Source organism: Falco peregrinus, chromosome 3, assembly GCF_023634155.1.
Source record: "Falco peregrinus isolate bFalPer1 chromosome 3, bFalPer1.pri, whole genome shotgun sequence".
NCBI classification, from domain to species: Eukaryota; Metazoa; Chordata; class Aves; order Falconiformes; family Falconidae; genus Falco; species Falco peregrinus.
Genome location: NC_073723.1, coordinates 103,383,848 through 103,402,511, shown reverse-complemented (window position 1 = coordinate 103,402,511; position 18,664 = coordinate 103,383,848). Strand labels below are relative to the sequence as shown.

The window sequence follows — 18,664 nt, the reverse complement described above, 5'->3', positions numbered from 1 at the left end:
AGCCCTGTCCTCCTCTGACACAGGGCAACACCAGGGCTTCTCTCCCGGGCCTGGCTGCACAGACTGCCCTGCTGCCTCGCGCCTCTTTATTCTCTCATCTTCAGCAGATAAATTGCCCTCCTCACTTCTTCTTTTTGGGTTTTTTCCAATATTCTTGGTTTTGCTGTTCCAGACAGTACTTCATACTGTGAAATCTCGGCGTGGATGAGGATAGCAGTTCTTTATGATGTCTTTCTGAGTGTCCTTGCACTGAAAAAGTGAATCTCATTTGTGTGTGTTGGTGTAAGAAACATGAATGCAATTTCCTGGAGTTTTGCATGAGACATGTGGGAGCAACAACATACCTTTCATACCCTGCCAACTTGATTTCATAAGGTCTTGGAGAATGTTGACCCTAGGGACGGTTGATAGCCAACTAGTTATTTTGTATGGCCAATATTCGTTATGTGATCTTTACATGAGCAGGTCTGGCTGTACGTTGGGATATGCATGTGCCTGTCCCTCTACCCGTGGCCTCACTTGTTAGATCAATAAGGCAAGCTCACTATACCACATCCTGGCTTTGGAGACAGTTTTGTAGCAGTTGTCCGGCAGAGTAAAAGGGCCAATTCTTAAATGAATTACTGCTTGTTTAGAGGGCCTAATAAGTTTAACCAGGGCTCTTCCCCTTCCCGCAGTATCAGAAAACAAAAATTACTGGGTGCTAGGCAGCAAATGCTGCTGTTGGCATATTTATAAGCAATGCCAAAGTTAGATGGAAAGTAATAGGTTCTGTTTAATGTGTGTCCCCTCCTCCTGTCCCCAAATATTCAACGCTTTACCATTAACAGAGTATACATTCTTACAGCATCCTTGTTAGGCATGTGGGTGGACAAACATTGTTATCCTTACATCACAGAATGAATGAAGTGAGGCAGACTGGTCTCTAAGGTTATGTCTATACCAATCACCCTATTAGTGTAGACAGAATAACTAGTATACAATAACTCTAAATTAATAGCAAATAATAATAAATTTGGCCATTGCCCATTTCCTGACACCAGAATGACTGGCACAACATATTTTGTGTCCGTACAGGCAGGGAAAGGCTTCAGCCAAAACGGGGTGGCTGCTTTCAGGCTGCCTGCAGGGAATGATCCCTTGCCTGTATTCGCACCCAAAAGGATGCCTAGGAATTGTCTAGGAGAATGTTCGTTGGCCTGGGTCAAAATGCGCCATGAATAATTTCACAGGATGCCTTGGCCCATAGCTCATGAGTGCAGACGTAACCGAAGGATTTTACCTAATGGCATGCAACAGCTATATTGCTGTAATTAATTTTGGCATCATCTTTTGCTTTTGTGAAAACTGACTTTTGCTTCTTCTGCCTCTGTTGCTCTCCTCCTCTTCCAGCTGTCTTGGGTGTCTTGCCACTGGGGGACAGGTCTCCAGAGCAAACAAGCATGTTTCTTTCCTACCGACTCACTTCTAAGGAGGCAAAGAGCCTTGGCAACAATTTGGCATTTCGCAGATTTTTCTGCAAATGTCTAAGTTAGGATTAACTGGAGTTCCTGTTTAAGGACTAGATTCTGTCACCTATACTGTCTTGAAGTGACACCCGTGTGTAATGCTCTGTTGAAAGCAATAAGGCAAGACACTGCTCATCATTAGAAAGGAAAGAAGATTTTGACCATGAAGTGTTATGTTACACAGGAAAATAAAAAGACAGGCAAAATTCGATACAAAGCAAAAGTGACACACCATACATCTGCCACCATCTCTGCAAAAGGCTCAATTTTGAGCAACTGGAAACGGGTGCAGCTCTGCCAACTGGTGCAGCCCTGTATCGAATGTGTAGGAATCCTACAACATGGTTATTATAAGGGAGCTTAATATCCTTCGTTACAGAAAGTATGTGTAATATGGGCCAAATTAATCTCTGGCTCAGTTCTACCCAATGCATTAAAATCCCTTGGTTTATTAATTAGTCCCAGAGCTAAATATTTTTCCACCATTCTGTCTACCACTGTTGAAGCAGCAAGATTTTCATTAATTTTCATGCAACACAGCAAATTGCTTCCTAGAATCTAAATCCCCATTTATCTTGTAAAAGTTAGGGGCCTTTGATGAATATGGGAGTTGAGCCAACACTAGTGGGACATTATATTCCAAAAAAGCTGCCTGTAACATAAGATGCGCATTTCTATACACAACCCATCTACTGCTGTGGGCAACATACGAGTCTGTTAGAGTGGACTTAATATTTTATTTTCTGAGTGTCTCTTCTAACTGGCTGGAACAATAGCAGCAACCTGCTATCGAGACCCAAATGCAATCTCTGTGCATCCGTCCTGCAGACGGGGAAGATGAAACAGAACATTCACTGGCTGTGCGTGGTGGGAGGCAGAATCCCTTTGGTGGTGGGGTGTGAGGGAAGGGGAAGAGATTGTAGGTGCACACAAACAGCCAGAGCAAACTCATCGCAGCTGCAGAAAAATGAAATGCCACTTGTCTTGTCTCCAGAATGTCTAACATCACTTCAGGGCACTTACTAGCTGTCACTCACACGTGCTGCAGTTCAGAAGGTGGCTGTACATTTTAATTTCCATCCCACAATCTGTGATCCACCTAAAAATAAAATAAAATAAAAATCCTTCTAAATGGAACTTGCTATGCTTTTTCACAGTCTTGTCACCTCAAGATTAGCCTCCTGTAATATGCTTTGCTTTAGGCTATCACTTGAGATCATTCAGAGTCTGAAGCAAGTCAGGAATGCAGCAGTCACATATTAATCAGATCTTAAGTTGGCAGCACGTAACCCCAGTGCTCTGCGAGCAGCATCGGCTGCCAGCGGGATGCCAGGTATTGGTGCTGACCTTTAAATCTCTGGGCGCAGGCTGTGTCCCCAGACACGCTACCAGGCGGCCACCAGCGGGGCATGTGGGTGCGAGCCCCGCTGATGGCCACGATGGCCAGCGGGGACAGCTGGCCGAAGCTGTTGGGCTCAGCGCTTCGCTGCACGAACCTGCCAGGTGTGCTGCTGGAGCTCCTAGATTTTTCTGAAGAATTTGGAGAAAGGTGATCTGAGAGATGAACTGCCTTTTCTCTTTTCTGAGCTGATTCCAAAGCTTAGTATAGGCATACCCGGTTTCACCACACTTTATAAATAAACCCGCAATATCTGAGATAGATTAAAATACGCTTGCAGTTAGCACCTGAGATGCAGGCTCACTGTACTTGCAGGCTTGACATACCTGTCTAAACAGAACCTCTGTTTTACCTTACAAAGTACTAAAGAGCAAATCTAATTACTGTGCTTCAATGAGAAATTCTGTATCAAGTCAACGGGACACAAGAGACAAGCGCAGAGTGCCTGTTCTAAACCTGGCCTGTGGAAAAACAGGACCTAAGCTAGTTAACGTAAAGTCCAGCTATAATGCGGTGTTTTCTTTCGAGTGCTAGAAATGGCTGAATGTTCAAGCATCTGTAAGTTGGCAGTAAATGAACTGTGTAAATGACCCCGGCTATAATACTGGGTTTTACCATCCACAGTGCTAATAGAAAACACACTGATGCATATTACTGAATGAGGGTCCTGAATATGAAGCGACAGAGTTAAGAACAGTTCTTAGGCCATTGCACAAGGCAGGAATGGATAGCGATAATGGAGATTTCTGTCCCCTGAAAGGGGCTTCTCTGCAGTGACAGGTGACATGCAGCAGCAGTTGCATGCTGAAGCATGCATGGCAACCTAGTTCTGGCGTGCAGCTGTAACAAAATCCCATTTGTAATGAAGCAGGATTGAAGTGTGAAATTATTTCACAAGATCTTTGGATGGTTTGGAGGAGATGGTTCCCATCATCTCAGGCTGTATGTTGAGAAAGCTCAGGAACAATGCAGCCCTTGTTCTGCCCTGAGTGACTGTCGTGTCTATAAGAAAATAATGATGTATTCTCTCTAAAGGGGAACCACCGGTGTTCCTTGCAGCACTCTGAGGCTTTGTGAAGATGCTATAATTTGATAATTTTTGTGCTTACGTGTTCATAGCAGCATACACGGCTATGTTAAAGACACACTTTAAAACACTAGAATGTGTTAATGATTTTTAAAATTCCTGCTTAGCAAATAGTTATGCAATCACATATGAGCATGCATTTGTGAAGATATATATTTCTAGAGAGAGTGGGCAACTATGATATTTGAAAATAAATCCATACACAGGTAGTTTTACCAGTGACTACCTGTTCTATTAGAAGTTGTGTCATTCAAAAGAAGTTGATGGCAGTGATACCGGTGCCCAGCAGAGCTCCTTCTAGTTTACTATATTGATCTACTTAATATTTTTCCACATTATACATACCCAGCCTGAAAGACTGCTTGGCTGGTGAATAGTCTCTCCATTACAGAAAATAATAAGCAAGTATCACTGACTGTATCCCCTGGTCCTTAGTGTTTGTCCGAATGGCTCTCACAGTTATCTCTCTGTCAGAAGTAAAAGATCCATTATCAGCTTTTACTCTTTTGTCTGGTTGCCCTGTGGGATTATTTGGATAGGTAAAAAGTGCAGAAACAAGTAAAAAATCTAGCTTGTTGTGATGCAGAACAAGAGAATAAAGAAGTGAAAAAATGCAAAAAGTTAGGGTCTGTGTGACCTCTCCTCCTCCTAACACCACTGGGAACTGAGAGCGCTCTGCACCTTGCAGGATGAGGTCCTGTGACAGAGCTTGCCTCTGCAATAATTTGTGTGAAAGCTGCCCACCCACACATCTCAAATCTGATCAAGTGCGAAATGCATCTTTCAAACAGAACAGTGTTTTACTGCAAACAGAAAAAGGTTCTTTCTTTGCAGATCGAATCACTGCTCAACTATGGGCAAAATTGTGAAATTTCTCAGTTTTAGACTGCAGCCTAATTTTTTACAGAGATGTTTCCGCTATTTTTGTAGCTATGGAAACAGCCTTTTGTTTCTTTAGAAATAGGCCAAGAATTAGGGGCCAGGCCACAAAATATTTTGTTTTATTACAAAACCACCAAAACGTGATTTCTCACCAGTTTAACTGGCAGTGAGAATATTCCACACAGCAGTACCATGTACTGTGCTCTCCTGGGGAAGCTCAGCAACAGTAACTTTGGCTGAGAGTTAGGTCTATTTTTGGAAGCTTCAAAAGTATCTAGGGAAAGTACTTTTCACTTTTATTCATATAAACAGTATCTCTATTTATTAAAAAAGTGAGAAATGGCTTCTCTTCAACTTCAAATGGCTTTGACAATAAAATTCTGCTTATATCAAGGTCTTGGGAGACACATGAAGCCTTCTGACAAATGGGGTGTTGGGATGATTAAGAGATGACTTGAAGACTCAGGAAGAGATGCTGCAGCCTCCTGCCCCTGGAGCACGGTGAAATAAAGGTGAGTTCACTCAGATCCTAGCTCTGTGTCGCCTACCTGTTTAATCTCTCATGTGCCTGCCTAGGGATGGACTACGGTGAACTTGTATAGCCTTTTCCATCTTAAATTACTAAAAGGCTAAGTAAACCTGCTGTGAGAAGAAGGAAGAACCTATGTAAATGTTTAGGTTCCTAAGTACAGGTTTAAATCTTATTGAAGTCCATAGAATTTAAAGTACGTGCTTAAATGTTTTGCTGAATAGGGATATGTTGCTGAATCGTGGCCAAGACTTCTGAAGTTGACATACTGTTCCTCATGAAATTACTGATGTGCTCAGTATCAACCCTGCACTTAAATGCATTGTTAAAGGGGAACAGGCTTTTGCAGGGCTTCTGTTTGTTCTCTACAAGAGCATCTGGCTGATCAGGGATTCAGAATAAAGTTGATGAGTAAAACTGATAGAAAATAAAAAGCCTAACCAGAGCAGGAAATTGTGGGATGAGCCAGGGCAAGAATTTTCTAGACAACTAAGCTGCTATTGACAACTTAGAGTTGTTCAGTACACTCTGCTGTGCTGTTTCCTCTCGTTTGGAAATTTGTTTTCCAGCAAACAAAAAAGAGATCAGGAATTTTATTGGAAATGTATCATCTTCATTGTTATAAATCAGGGGTCCTCAAACTACAGCCTGTGGGCTGGATACAGCCCCCCAGGGTCCTCAATCCGGCCCCCGGTATTTACAGAACCCTCCCGCCTCCCCACCAGGGGTTGGGGGGGGAAACCAAGCAGCCACAGATGACTGCCTGCCACCTCATCTGCACGCCGGCCCCCTGTTTAAAAGGTTTGAGGACCCCTGTTATACATTGTCTGATTTCCTTCCATTTGTGTCCGTCACCTGAGGATATGCCCAAATGTTTACATCGGCAGCAGGCTAAAACTCATGGTGTGAACAGGAAACAAAGGAGTTTAACACTGTCTGTCACTGCATAATAATTTCCAGTACCCTTTTCTAACTTTCTTTTTCTGTCTTCCACCACTTTGCAACAAACCCTCCGGTCCAGCCATGTGTCAAACCTGCAATGTACCCTGATGCTCCTGCAGCAAACTGCGGGTCAACGTATCTGTTTGCAGTTAAGCATATATATGCTGACAGGATTTGCTGGTTGTGGCTGGAGTGATCAGCAGTGATGAGATTAAACCAAAATTTTTGAACAAAACATCGATGAGACTTTAGACATCAAAGATAGTCTTAAACAACTGCCTCTGAACTTCAAAGAAGATCAGGTTTAGGTTCAAACATTGCACCCTATAGCTGTTCAAATGAAAATCCACAGTGAGGTTTGTGCCTGTCGTTCCTTATCGGAAACACGAGCCTCAACAGTGTGGCAGCATGCCTTCCCCTTCTGTGGCACGGCATTATCCTTTGCCCTCGGTTTCTCTCCTTCTTGGCATTGGTGGCTTCCTGGAGGTCAGACACCAAGAAAAAATTGTTGGGCGTCGATTTCTGAATCCCAGCCATTCTTACGTGTGCAGGTAAGTAGAGAGCAAACCCCCAAGTTAAAGCATTAAGTAAACAACACACTGAGGAGCGCTGGGGGGTTGCTGCTGCCGGCCGCCCTGCTCCTGCCGAGTGCCACCGCAGCCACCGCTGCCACGGTCCCCACTCGCCCCCTGGCCCGCAGTGCTTCTGAAAAAGAGGAATGGGAAAAATGCTCTTCAAATGACGGCAAGCCAAGCCGTTGTCCGCTGGGTAAAACATGAGGCTCCATCTGATCCCTCTTTTCATTGCGCCCAGCTCTGTGCTAGAGTGCTTTTTGTTGCTTTCAGTAGCTTTCCTTTGCCAACAAATAACAGGCGTTAAGGATAGAAAACAATAAAATTACGTGAGGAGAGAACAACAATCAGTACACAAAGATAAACATCAGCAATAAGCACTTTCAGCTGCCAGCCCTACAACATGTATAAATACAGAGGGGTGGGGGGAGGGGAGGGAACAGCAGCAGTGAGTGCAGATCCAAGGGACGGTGTTCAGGCTCCTGGCAGGGCCTGGGGAAAGCCCACATGGTTCAAGAGTACTGGAACTACAAATAGTTTAGGCAGGAGAGCCCACCGCTCCCAAATGCCACATGACTGCATGTCCCCTTGGCTTCCTGCAGCTGAAAATTGAGCTGTAGGGTTAATGTGGTGTGTCCAACAGCCAGGAAGCAAAGGTGGCATACGTGCCAGAAAACTGACCCTCTGAGAGCAAAAGAGGAAAAAAAGATATTTTTTTCCTTTCTCTATGATATTGAAGTTTAGTCTACAAATAGAATAGCATGGTTTGTGTTTATAGGGGAAGAGGAGCTTTGCTAGGTACTTGCTAGAGACGTTTTTCACTGTCTAGTATTCATTTCTAGATGGCAGGTCTCAGCTTTGCCATTCTCCTCCCAGTCTCAATGCTGCCCAGCCCAAATCGCAAGTTGCTATTATTTTGTGAAGGACAACTTTGAATCTGGTTAAAAGAATGTCACCTCTTGCCACAGACTGCTTGGAGGAAAGCAGAGCTTTCTGCCTGGCGCTGCTTTGAGTCCTGGGGTGTCGGAGGTGGTCCAGCAGGGGGGACCGTGATGGGCTGGGTGCAGGTGAATGGTGAGGGGCACACGCCGTGTTCGGTTTCCCAAGTGGCTCTGTGGCTGGCAGCCAGGTGGCCCCTGCAGCCAGAAGCAGAGCCTCTGCACTACTTCTACATTCTCCTTTTCTTTTTTTCTCTTACCTGCTGACATTAAAACTGCAGACCGTTTCAGCTGAACTTTACACACATAGGAAGTGCGGCTGGCAACAGATATTCTCTGGGGTACAAAACCCTACAAACAACTGCTCTCAGAAGTAAAAGTTTTAAAACACTGGTGTTTTAACTGCTTCCCTGCTAGTAAAACCGATGGGCATTCAGTTTCTAATACCACTCTCCCCTCCTTTCTTCCAAAGTTTCAGCCCAGGCGCCATGCTACCATTTTGCAGCTGCCAAAGACCATTTTGAACTGCTGAATTTATTAAAAGGATTAAGTGAAGTAGCTACTACAATGAGAAGCCATTTGATTTAGTGTCCAAGGAGCTCCTTTCCAGGCAGATACAGGCTTGGTGTCAGTGGAGGGGCACTGCGGCTGCACAAGTCAGCTGTGCTCAGCCACGAGGACCACTGCAGGTGGGGTGGGGCAGACACGGAGATCCTATTGCCCTCAAACACACCAAATAGGTATTTCCTATTTTCCCAACATCTGTGAAACTCAGAGGAAAAACTGATGAACCATCATCCATGTGACAGGGGATTTGTCATGTGCAGACTGTGACTTTAGGTACAACTTGCATGGAACAACAGGAGGGTTTCATCTGATTCAAGGAATCACGTGCTATGGAAAAGCATTACAGATTCTCCAAGTCAGAGCCATCCTCCCCCATCTCAGATTGTTGCTTTGATAAAGAGGGATGGATACAAACCTTGGAACAAACAAAACCTACTATTTACTTTAAGGAATACTAATATGAAATGGATAAAATACCTCCTGATTATATTCAAGGACTGTCATAATGAGAAAATATTTTCAGCTTTGATTAAATAGAAATGGTGCTTTTCAGTGCTTGAGGCAGACACAAGTAAGCTTGCACAGCAGCAAATCGGATAGCAGTTTTAAAATACCTTAAATGTGGTCATTGTTGTCTGTAGAGCTCCTTTGAATATGTTTCTTTATGTCTGAAATGAGGCTTTTATAGATTTTTTCTTTTTTTCCTATTGTTTTTCCAATTTTTACCAATTCTATTTTCAAGCAGAGAGCTCGGAGAAGTGACTTGTTTAGAGTCACATAATAGATTAGTGGCAGAGATGTAGAAAAAACATCCCAGTCCACTGATCTCCAGGCCTAAACCACCTTTCTTGGTCACTCCTTGGTGGTGTTACAGCCTCCTAGCTTGTGCATTTTGCCTGTTTTTCTCCAACGCTTTGTACTAAAGTTACACTAAGCACTGAGGAACAAAACCAGAAGTTACTTCACATATTGATTTGTCTTTTTAAACTTGAAATTGCTTTAGTCAACTCTTCAGAATGTCTATTGTTTCTTTCTTAGCCTACTGACGAGATTTTTCATCTAATCCAGTCTCCCAGTTTTAGCAGAAGCCAGTGGCAAAAGCAATACCAATGTTAAATGGATTGTTATAAACTGCAGGATGCAGTTCTATTCCTGCACAAAAAACTGCCCATCACTTAACCTCTCTGTGGCTGCCTGGTGTAGTACAGCAACACCTGAGCTAGCTTTAAATTAGCTAGGTGTGACAGCATTAGCACTTGAACTGCAACAGCACGGGGCTCAGCACCGGCTGGGAAGATTATGTTCAGTATTGCATGGAGCTCTCAATACTTGCAGTGAAAGAAACAGCAAAGTAGTATCTCCATGTTATAAAACACTGTCCTCAAAATCTCATTGTACTTAGTTCTGCTAGACAAAACTGCTGGATGCATACATCGCATTCGTTTCCTTTTTGCATCTGGAAATGGTGAAGTTAGTACAGTGACAAACTGGCCGTGAAACCGATAGTCTGGGGCTGCAGAAAGCCAGCATGCACCGCCCTTTCTTTCAGGTCATAATTAGTATGAGACTCTAGGACAAGCCCGTACTGAGTAATGCACATGTGAGGATGCTGAAAATACTCAGCTCTGCCTCGTCCTTTGCTCTGCACCCATGTTGAGCGTCACTCAGCTTAACCATATGGAGCCCAACCCAAAGCCCTTTATTGCCAGGCAGCAGGAATGACCCCCACACAAGGAATCTCATCAAAATTTTCAAGCATCAGATTAACATTCAGTTTGATGCTCCCTTAGCTGTATTTTGCATTTTTTTCTTTTCTTTAGGGAGAGGCAGGATGTCCACAAGCAGGCTTAGTCCACCTTCAAGAATCAAAGAGAAACCAGCACAAGGTTTAGCAACCACCTCAAGAAGAAAGACCAACAGTAGCCCATGTTTGATAGTCTCCTTGCACACTCTAATATGTCTTCTATAGCATATCAGGATGATTAATGAAATCTAAGCATGGCTGGCTGTCAATAGACCATTTGTAAACAAGTTAACAATAGCTTCAGTTTTCCCAAGTGAACTTTTAAATAAATGACTCCTCCTTTCAGTGAAATAAGTAAATAAACAAACCGAGCTGACAATAGGCATCTTTTTGAAACACAGGATGGAAAAGAGGATTACATTTTTGTCAGATACACTTTTTGCCACTGGGAGGGAAAGCAGAATCTCTCTTTCTCTCTGCCAAAATACCCTGTTTAAATGCTGCTGAGATGCATGATTTAACAAAGTTGTTTCATCCCCATCAGGGAAAACTCTTATCTGTACTGGAGGTCATAGTAACTCCTTGAAAAGAAAATAGACATAATGTTTTCAAGCTGTGAGAAAACACATCTAGTAATTTTTTACTGGCTCATCAAGACAGTTTAATACTGAGGTGATAATGAAATGACCTCATAACTCTTGCTCTTGGGTTATGACAGGCCAGTCTGGTAAATTGAATAGTTCTGCTATCACATGGGAAACAAGTCCTGCTTTATATTAGCTGGAAAGAAACACTATTATTAGTGTTCAAAGTAGCTGCAGTTCTACAGCAAGCAGCATATCTCCAGCCATAATGCTTTCCAGCAGAAGACGCAGCCTTGGTGAGTCCTTCCCTCTGGCCTTCTAGGTGGTCTTTCCTACAGCGCTAACGATAGGTCTGTCAGGGTGATTTATGGCGTTTGTCCATGCCTCTGCGTTCTTTGCTCCTCAGCTTTGGGTCAGCTCTGCTCTCCAGCGCTCTGTGGTTGTTCTTCACACATATTCAATAATCGCACAGACCAAGACTTTGTTTTTCTACATTTGTGTTTTCTTTCATTCTGCCTGTCTGAGAGTTTTCAGTAACACTCACCGCCACAGGATTCTGCTTTTATTTCATCTCTCAGCAAAGCTTGAGCTAATCTGCTGCCACCAACGGTCCTCTCTGCTGCCTCGTAATTACAAGCGTGCACGCAAACACAAACTAGAAGTATACAGTCACATTACTGCTAGTTCTGGGTCCTTGTACCTCTCATGCTTGATCCACATCCCATTAAAAATCAGTAGCAAGTTCACCATAAATGTCAACAGGAGTTTTAACAAGCCCACTTTATCTAATGCGGGGATGGACTGAATTCTCCTGTGCGGCACACAGAAGGAAATACTACAGCACATAAAGCCCACTTCCATGCTTCTCCTTGCATGCAGTCACACTAACGTGAAGTGTTGGTTACCAGTTTTTGAGAGAAAAACACTGAGCAGGGCTGTGGCAGGAAGAAACTCTCTGCTCTGCATTCCTGGGGCACTTTGGTCACCTCATCAGAGCGCAAGCGAAATGCCTCCGGGATTGAGGTTGCACACTGTTCCAGAAGGCAGGAGCAGCAGCAAGTAAAACGTGTGACAGAGCCTGAGACTCCTCGGGATGACAACCTCCTCAGGTACTTGTCTCGCTAATAATAAATCACACATCACTTGCTGCATAGATGCCAAATAGGGCACCACCCATTCTTTTCTATTTAGCAACTGTTTCTATACAGTGCTGATTTACCTGATCACAGTTCCAACAACCAAAGCATCTCTGAGATCAATACTTTTAATAGGATCGGTAAAATTTTGGAGGTCTACCTAAGGTGTTCTGAAGTATTTCCATTGAAAAATATATAAAAATATGAATTCCAGTGAAGGAACAGGCAGATAAAAGAAACTCAGACCACTGTGTTAGTTTTAATTAAATGGGAGGAAGAAAGGGCTGTTGTATGTGTTTTACACACATGGGATAAAACCCTACAGCTTTTCTGTACGTAAAAATTCATCTCAGGCCAATGTGAGTTTTGCCTTAGTTGCAGAATCAAGCCCATATTTACATTTCTTTGCATGCCTGAGCCTATATTTCATGATTAAATAAAGTTCCACTGATTATGAAGAATGGAAGCTCTGTCCAAGTCGGAAGCTTCCAGTCCCCAGTGGTTTACCCAGACTGTGGTTTGTCCCCATCGTTTTAGAAGAGTAATCATTTTGAAAAGCAGCAACCATGAAAACAAGCAAATGATAAAACAAACAAACAAAAATTAGACGAGGATGCAACTTTCACAGTGTTTTATCAAAGATGTTTCACCACCGCCTGAGAGTCATGGTCTGCAAGAAATGACACCGAAGTTGCCAGTGGAGCACAAAGCGCAGCTCATCAAATTATGAGCTAAAATTTCCAGGAAGTGTCTGTGATTTGTTTCATATTTTAACTTGGGCTGCAGGAGAGACAGCAGGAAGTTTAGTTAATTTGAACAGGAGAAAGCTATTTCTTATCAGTAAAAAACCTAGAAGATACTGTATTTTCTAAAATTTTTGAGATGTCATAAGACACAAGGAACAAACTGAGGTAAGGCATCTCTTGCAGTGGGAGTGTGATAGGGGTAAATGTAGCTGGCTGAGGTAACCCAATGTGAAAACGTTGATTTGGGACCCCAAAGCTGATGGGATTTTTCTCTTAGTCTGGGCTTGACTGACAACAGACACCAGAACTTTTCGCTGAGAGATCCCACCTCAGTTTGTGCCTTTTCCTTACATAATCACATTCTTGTCCTAGAGCCGGGAGATGTCAATCCTTCCCTCCTACGAGGTCTAGCTGTGCCAGAGACCCTGGATAGTCTTCCTACAGCTGGGAACCAGAGACACTCCCTCATCCCAACACTCTCTGCATCTCATAATAAACATCTCCTGGCTGGACCCAGGAAGACGACAGGAGAAGCAGGGGGTTCTCCTGTGGAGGACTAGCCAGGTCTGAGCCTGATTGCTAGCGGCTAGAGGAACATTATAAGGGGCACTAAGTTTTTTTGTAGACCTGCTCAGGTGCCACATTAAACCTTAAGCCCTAACTTCAGTTTTCTTCCATTTGGGCTCAATTAGGGAGTGCAGTTGCTCTCAAGTGGGGGTAGCAGGCTGAAAAATCAAGGACATTTATCTCAGAATTTTCATATAGTTTTCTGTTCAGGAGACGCAACAGATTCGGATGCCCCGAAGGGTTGACCTCGCTGAAACAATGTGCTTGAGCATTGCTGTGACCCTGTATTTACTAAGCTTTGCTAGCATTTTGGAGGTGAGAGTGTCTCTTGGCACTGCTGGAATGAGAGACTTCTGCAGGATGGTGGGAAGAAGCACAACAAGGAGGCAACATCCTCTCCCTAGCAGGGATCACCAGGAACAGCATCATTTTGGTTTACAGAAGTCTTTTGGAATATATGGGGGGTGGTGGCGGTTTCTAGCTGACAATGTCAGTCATCCAGCTCAGATGCTGACCTTGAACATCAGGAATGGCAGATCACTGCTTTGATCCTGTGATCGAGGCTTTGGATAAGCTCCTTCTAAAAACACCCCCAGAGAGACAGAAACTGAATAAAGCTACTGGGTTGAGTAGCACTTACTGTGCTACCTAGAAGCCCTAAACTCTAAACAGTGATGGACTGCGGAGTAACATTACTTGACCTTAAACTTTATGCCCCTGCCTTTTGGAAATCTCCTTTGCTTAAATAATAATAGTTCGGTTGGGGGAGCTCACACGATTTAAAAACCTACCTAAATACAAGTGACATCAAGCTGTCACAGAAAGTGATGGAGTACAGTGGCAGGGGACAGGATTTTCTCTAGCAAAGTCTTAAAATGGCTGAAACACCTGAGTGACATCTGTTCTGCTGCCAGTGAACCGGTGTGGGAAGTACTTGATGGTCCCACAGCCTTAGCAATGCATATAGCCAAACCTGCCTGCTGGGAGGGAGCAAAGGGGGCATCAACGAAGAGGGCAGGAAAGCTGTGCTGGTCCCTTCCAGCAGCCACCACCGTGGGAACACCTGGCTCCAAGCAGGGTTTGGGCAGGGTAATGTGAGGTAAAGGTGAGAGCAGGAATGAAGAGCAGCCTACAGCAAAGGCTTGGAAGGTGCAAGAGATCAGGGGATGGTTTGGGAGAGACAGACTGAAAATGTATATGGATGGTCCAGCCGGATTTGTCCACATGGAGGGGTTCAATCACATATCTCTAGTGAGACTGCTGAAGCTGCAGGCCCTTTTCTGCACACCTCTCAGGCACTGCAGTCCAGACAGCACACGGCGCTGCTTGTTTCCTTTTAGCCGGCTGCTGCTGTGAGACGCTATGCCACCCCAGTGAGACCCACGCTGCTGAGCTCTGGGCTGCGTGCCTCGCTAGTGGCGTGTGAGGTCTTACACCAGCACCAGAGCTGTTCCACCCCGGCAGGCTGGACCCACACAGGTGACGTACCGCTTCCAAGCCCCAGTGATGTCACTGGGCAGACTAAAAGCAGAATGTGGTTTGCAAGCATGGGACCTGCTCACTTTCCCTGTACATCAACATGAAAACTACCATCAACTCGTATTTGCAGTATCTGAACCGTAACAACCTGCTGAACTCTGTATAATCAGCTCATGGCAATGAAAGTCTTGTTCAGCACATCTGGAAAACACTTCACTGGAGCAGTTTGGTAGCACTCCATAATCTCATTGAGCCCGATTCCCTACGTTTGCTCCTGTGGTCAGTTGGAAAACACTGAATGTGGGGGAAAAGGCACTTTTTTCTTTTCTTGTGCCTAATGTACCATTGCATTTAACTTATCACCTTATTTTAAGGAGAACCGTGCTCCAGATGAGATTGGCGCTTGGGACTCTAAGTCCCCACTTAGGGCTGGAGGAGCTTCTTATAACTACCATGGAGGCTAAATTACCTGCTGTTTTCAGAGAAGCAGGTGCCTGCAAGCACTCCTCTGTGCACAAGAGAGAGAGGTTACTGAGAGGACAAGTAATAATAATGGAACTACTTGTGGGCTGCATCTGGCATATGGAGTCATATGAAGTTTTTTGTTCTGCACCTTTCTGATTTCCAGGCAGCAATAGCATTTTCTTCTCTACAAGCAAATAATAGTAACAAAACAAATAAACAAACAAAATTTAAAAGTTTTCTATACAATACAGATGTTATTTTTCTGCTTATAGAACAGATACAGCTCTGTTTGTGTGGAGCGTAGCAGGTCATGAGTAAACAAGCTGCATGAGTGCACAGAAGTGCTGTCTATCATGGCCTGAGAGAAAGCTGCCAAGTGTTTATCTTCCTTCAAGTGACACTACTCTCCAAGAACCAACTGAAAAACATACAATACTTAGAGTGGAGTGAGGGAAGAAAATGCATTTGCTATTTGAAGAAAGTAGTTTAGACTGGCTGTGAAAGGTGTCCAAATGAAAGGGAGCTTGTAATGAGTTATCAGGTTTCCATTGAGCTCTTAACACTCTGAAAAAATGTTTGAGGATGCACAGGGTTATGGCTATGCAAGACATTCGCTATGGAAGAATTTTAAGCCTCCTGGAATACCAAAATCTCATTGGGAACTAAAAGTCCCAGTGTCCAAGTTCCTTGTTGTGGTGCCTGCTTTGGGCTGGGTAGTAGAGAATAATTTACAGTCCATTCCAAAACTGCTGAGTCTAGACCATGACTTAAGGGGAGTCTGCGTGGAAACACTAGCCAGCCCTGGCTGTGTTCCTATTCGGGATGGAAGAAAGGAAAGCTGTACGAATCCAAGAGACTGAATAAAGGTTTCCCTCTAACGTGCATTTTTGCAGTATGTCAAGGGTCTGAGTGACTCATACCATTCAGCGTTTGCCATACCAGCAGATAAGCCAGGCTGTTTGCACCAAGACCTTAAACGTGAACGGCAGGGGTCCTACACCCTGTCTGCATCTGGCATGAGCATTGCCATAGGTCAGAAAACACTGAACTGAGCCTGATCACACTGAACACTGAATGGCTCCAGCTGTGGCCATGAGCAAGTCTACCCGCTCACTGAAGTTTCCTGGAATAAATGCTGGTTGAGAAAGCAACTGTGCTTTCAGAAATACTTGATCTTCTTTGTTATGCTTTGCTTTTTATGGTTTTGTTAATGGTCAGAGGAACAATTAAATAAGATCAGAAATGTAAGGTTAAGTGAGGATGTGAAAAGAAGGAGGCTCCAGCAGAGGAGGAGGGGAGTATTGATTTCTGTGGCTTGTCACAATGTGAGGAGGGGTCACAATGAGTCACCTTGTTGTCTATGGACCATAATGAGTGCAACGGGAAAACAACCCTGGGAGAATACCCAGGAGTCAATAAGAAAAAAGAGGAGACATTAAGATCAAAGGCAAGGATGGTACCAAAGTAGAGATGGAAAGAACGGATGTGGAAACATGAGAAGTAAAGAAGAAAGGGGAAAAATGAAGTGGCAGCACTGCAGAAGCAGTAAACTAAGGACAGGATTTTCAAAAGCGCCTCACTGTCCTAAAAAATTGTAATTACTTTCCCACTGATGCTGGCAACAAAAGTAGAGGTGGCAGAGTCAGGCTAGCAATGAGCACTTTAAAAAAAAAATCTCACCTTACAATTACATTGCTTTCTTACAACTGCTGCTGCAACAATGATGTCAAGTAATACTCATGGCTACTATATTACAGCCAGTGCCCACTTAGATGTTCTGGAAAACTTCAGATGTCTGTGGCGTTAAGACACCCAGCAGCAATTACAAGGCAGGAACTTTCTGAGGCCCTCAGAGGCTGGTTAGAAAACTCACTTGTTTTAAATAATGTAAAAATATACATTATTGTGGAGCTTAGAAAAATCTGTTTCTCAGAATAATTAAAATGAGATCACTAAAAGTCAAATTGCATTTCCAAACAGCTTAGGCTTCTATGTGCTCTTTCATTATTCTGGTTTCCAAAGTGCAGCACTCGGGAAAAGTGCCAAGGTTGTGTCTCCACGGACTGGGCTTCTCCCTGTTTATCAGAGGCGGATCAGAGAGCAGGGAGTGGCACCGCGTGTCCCAGCGCTGCCCTGCCAGCGAGCCCCAGCCCTGACCTGGAGGGACCATCGCTGGGCGTGAGAAGGCAGCTCAGGCTCCACACCTTCGAGACCTTTCGCATCTTTGCTGAGCCTAATAAGAAAGAAGCCAGTACTGCTGGTGATGTTTGTGATGCGTCCTTTTATCCACAGGAGACTATTGCTGTTCATTTCATTTCACATTCTGCATTGATGATTGAATAAATAGCTAATGGCAATTCTTTTGGTCACTACTACCTCGAACTGGGTTCGTTCCAGTGGTTTAGCATCTCACTTTTTATCTCTGAACTCAAACATGCAGCAAGGGATTTAGGGTCCTAAGACATAATTCATTTGCATTTCCACAGGGATCAAATTTGAAGTCTAACAGATGAAATATTTACTGCTTGGACACATTGGAAAGCTCAGATCTTTATGCTTATTAGTTCAGAGTGCAATAATTATTAGCTAGAGAGAAGGCTATCTCTGCAATCAAAAAGAAAACTAAATAAAACCCACCTACACAGATTTCTCACACTGGGCTCCGGGCATGACTCACTGGTTATGTATTAGGCGCTGTGGGTGGGTACTCTAATTTGTATGTGTTCCATTGTTTAGATGTGTTTTGTACAGGCTAATTCTGATTTTTTGTTTTGGCAAAATCTCACACAAAAAAACCCCAAACCCACCACCCTCCTGGGTCACAGCCATGAAACGCAGCCGCGTGAGCTCGCCTGCCTCCCTTGGGGTGGGCTGCGCCGGGAGAGGGGTCAGCGCTCGTGGGGGCTGCCGGGAGCAGGCGCCCCGCCAGCAGCCACAGCCACTACCTGCCCACCGACGAGCTTTTGCAACGTCATACCTGCTGCGCGGAGAATCATTTTGCGTGCTTTCCGGGCCACTTTTTCAAGACCAGAAAATATTTTTTTGTGCTTTAAAGCATTCACGGGAGAAATAACTTGTCCTGTAGTTTGCAATGCATTTCTGAGCTCAGTCTAACACACCAACGGACAAGAACATATCAAAAGCTAAATGGAGAAGACTTTTAACACTGAAGAAAAAGAGCAACCTTCCAAAATACTGTAATGCCAGTGCATGCCTAAGCACAAAAAGAAAAGGATTAGAAAAAGTCATGAGAAAATTATTAGAGCTGAAAGTATTTTCTTGGCATCAGACCATCAATAACCATCCTCATTTGTGGAGCATAAATTATAACTAGGAATTCAAATGCTAATTGTATAAATTATACAATATATGCATTACAAATATATAAATATATTTTTCTATTAATAGTAAGATTGTTTACATGGCACTTGTCAACATGAAGTGAGAGAGGCCAATAGAAGAGCATGAAGAATGAAGTGTGATGACGACTAGAAAAATATTGTGATGTATCTAGGAGGC

General features: G+C 43.8%; 1 long non-coding RNA gene across 1 annotated transcript in view; it reads left to right on the top strand.

The window, feature by feature from the left end:
* LOC129784160 (uncharacterized) overlaps positions 1–17,791 on the top strand; it is a 38,343-nt gene extending 20,552 nt beyond the window's left edge. The window contains exon 3 of the long non-coding RNA XR_008746596.1: positions 5,271–17,791. This is a non-coding gene — a long non-coding RNA (uncharacterized LOC129784160). The remainder of the gene's footprint in view (positions 1–5,270) is intronic.
* The last annotated feature ends 873 nt before the right edge of the window (positions 17,792–18,664 follow it).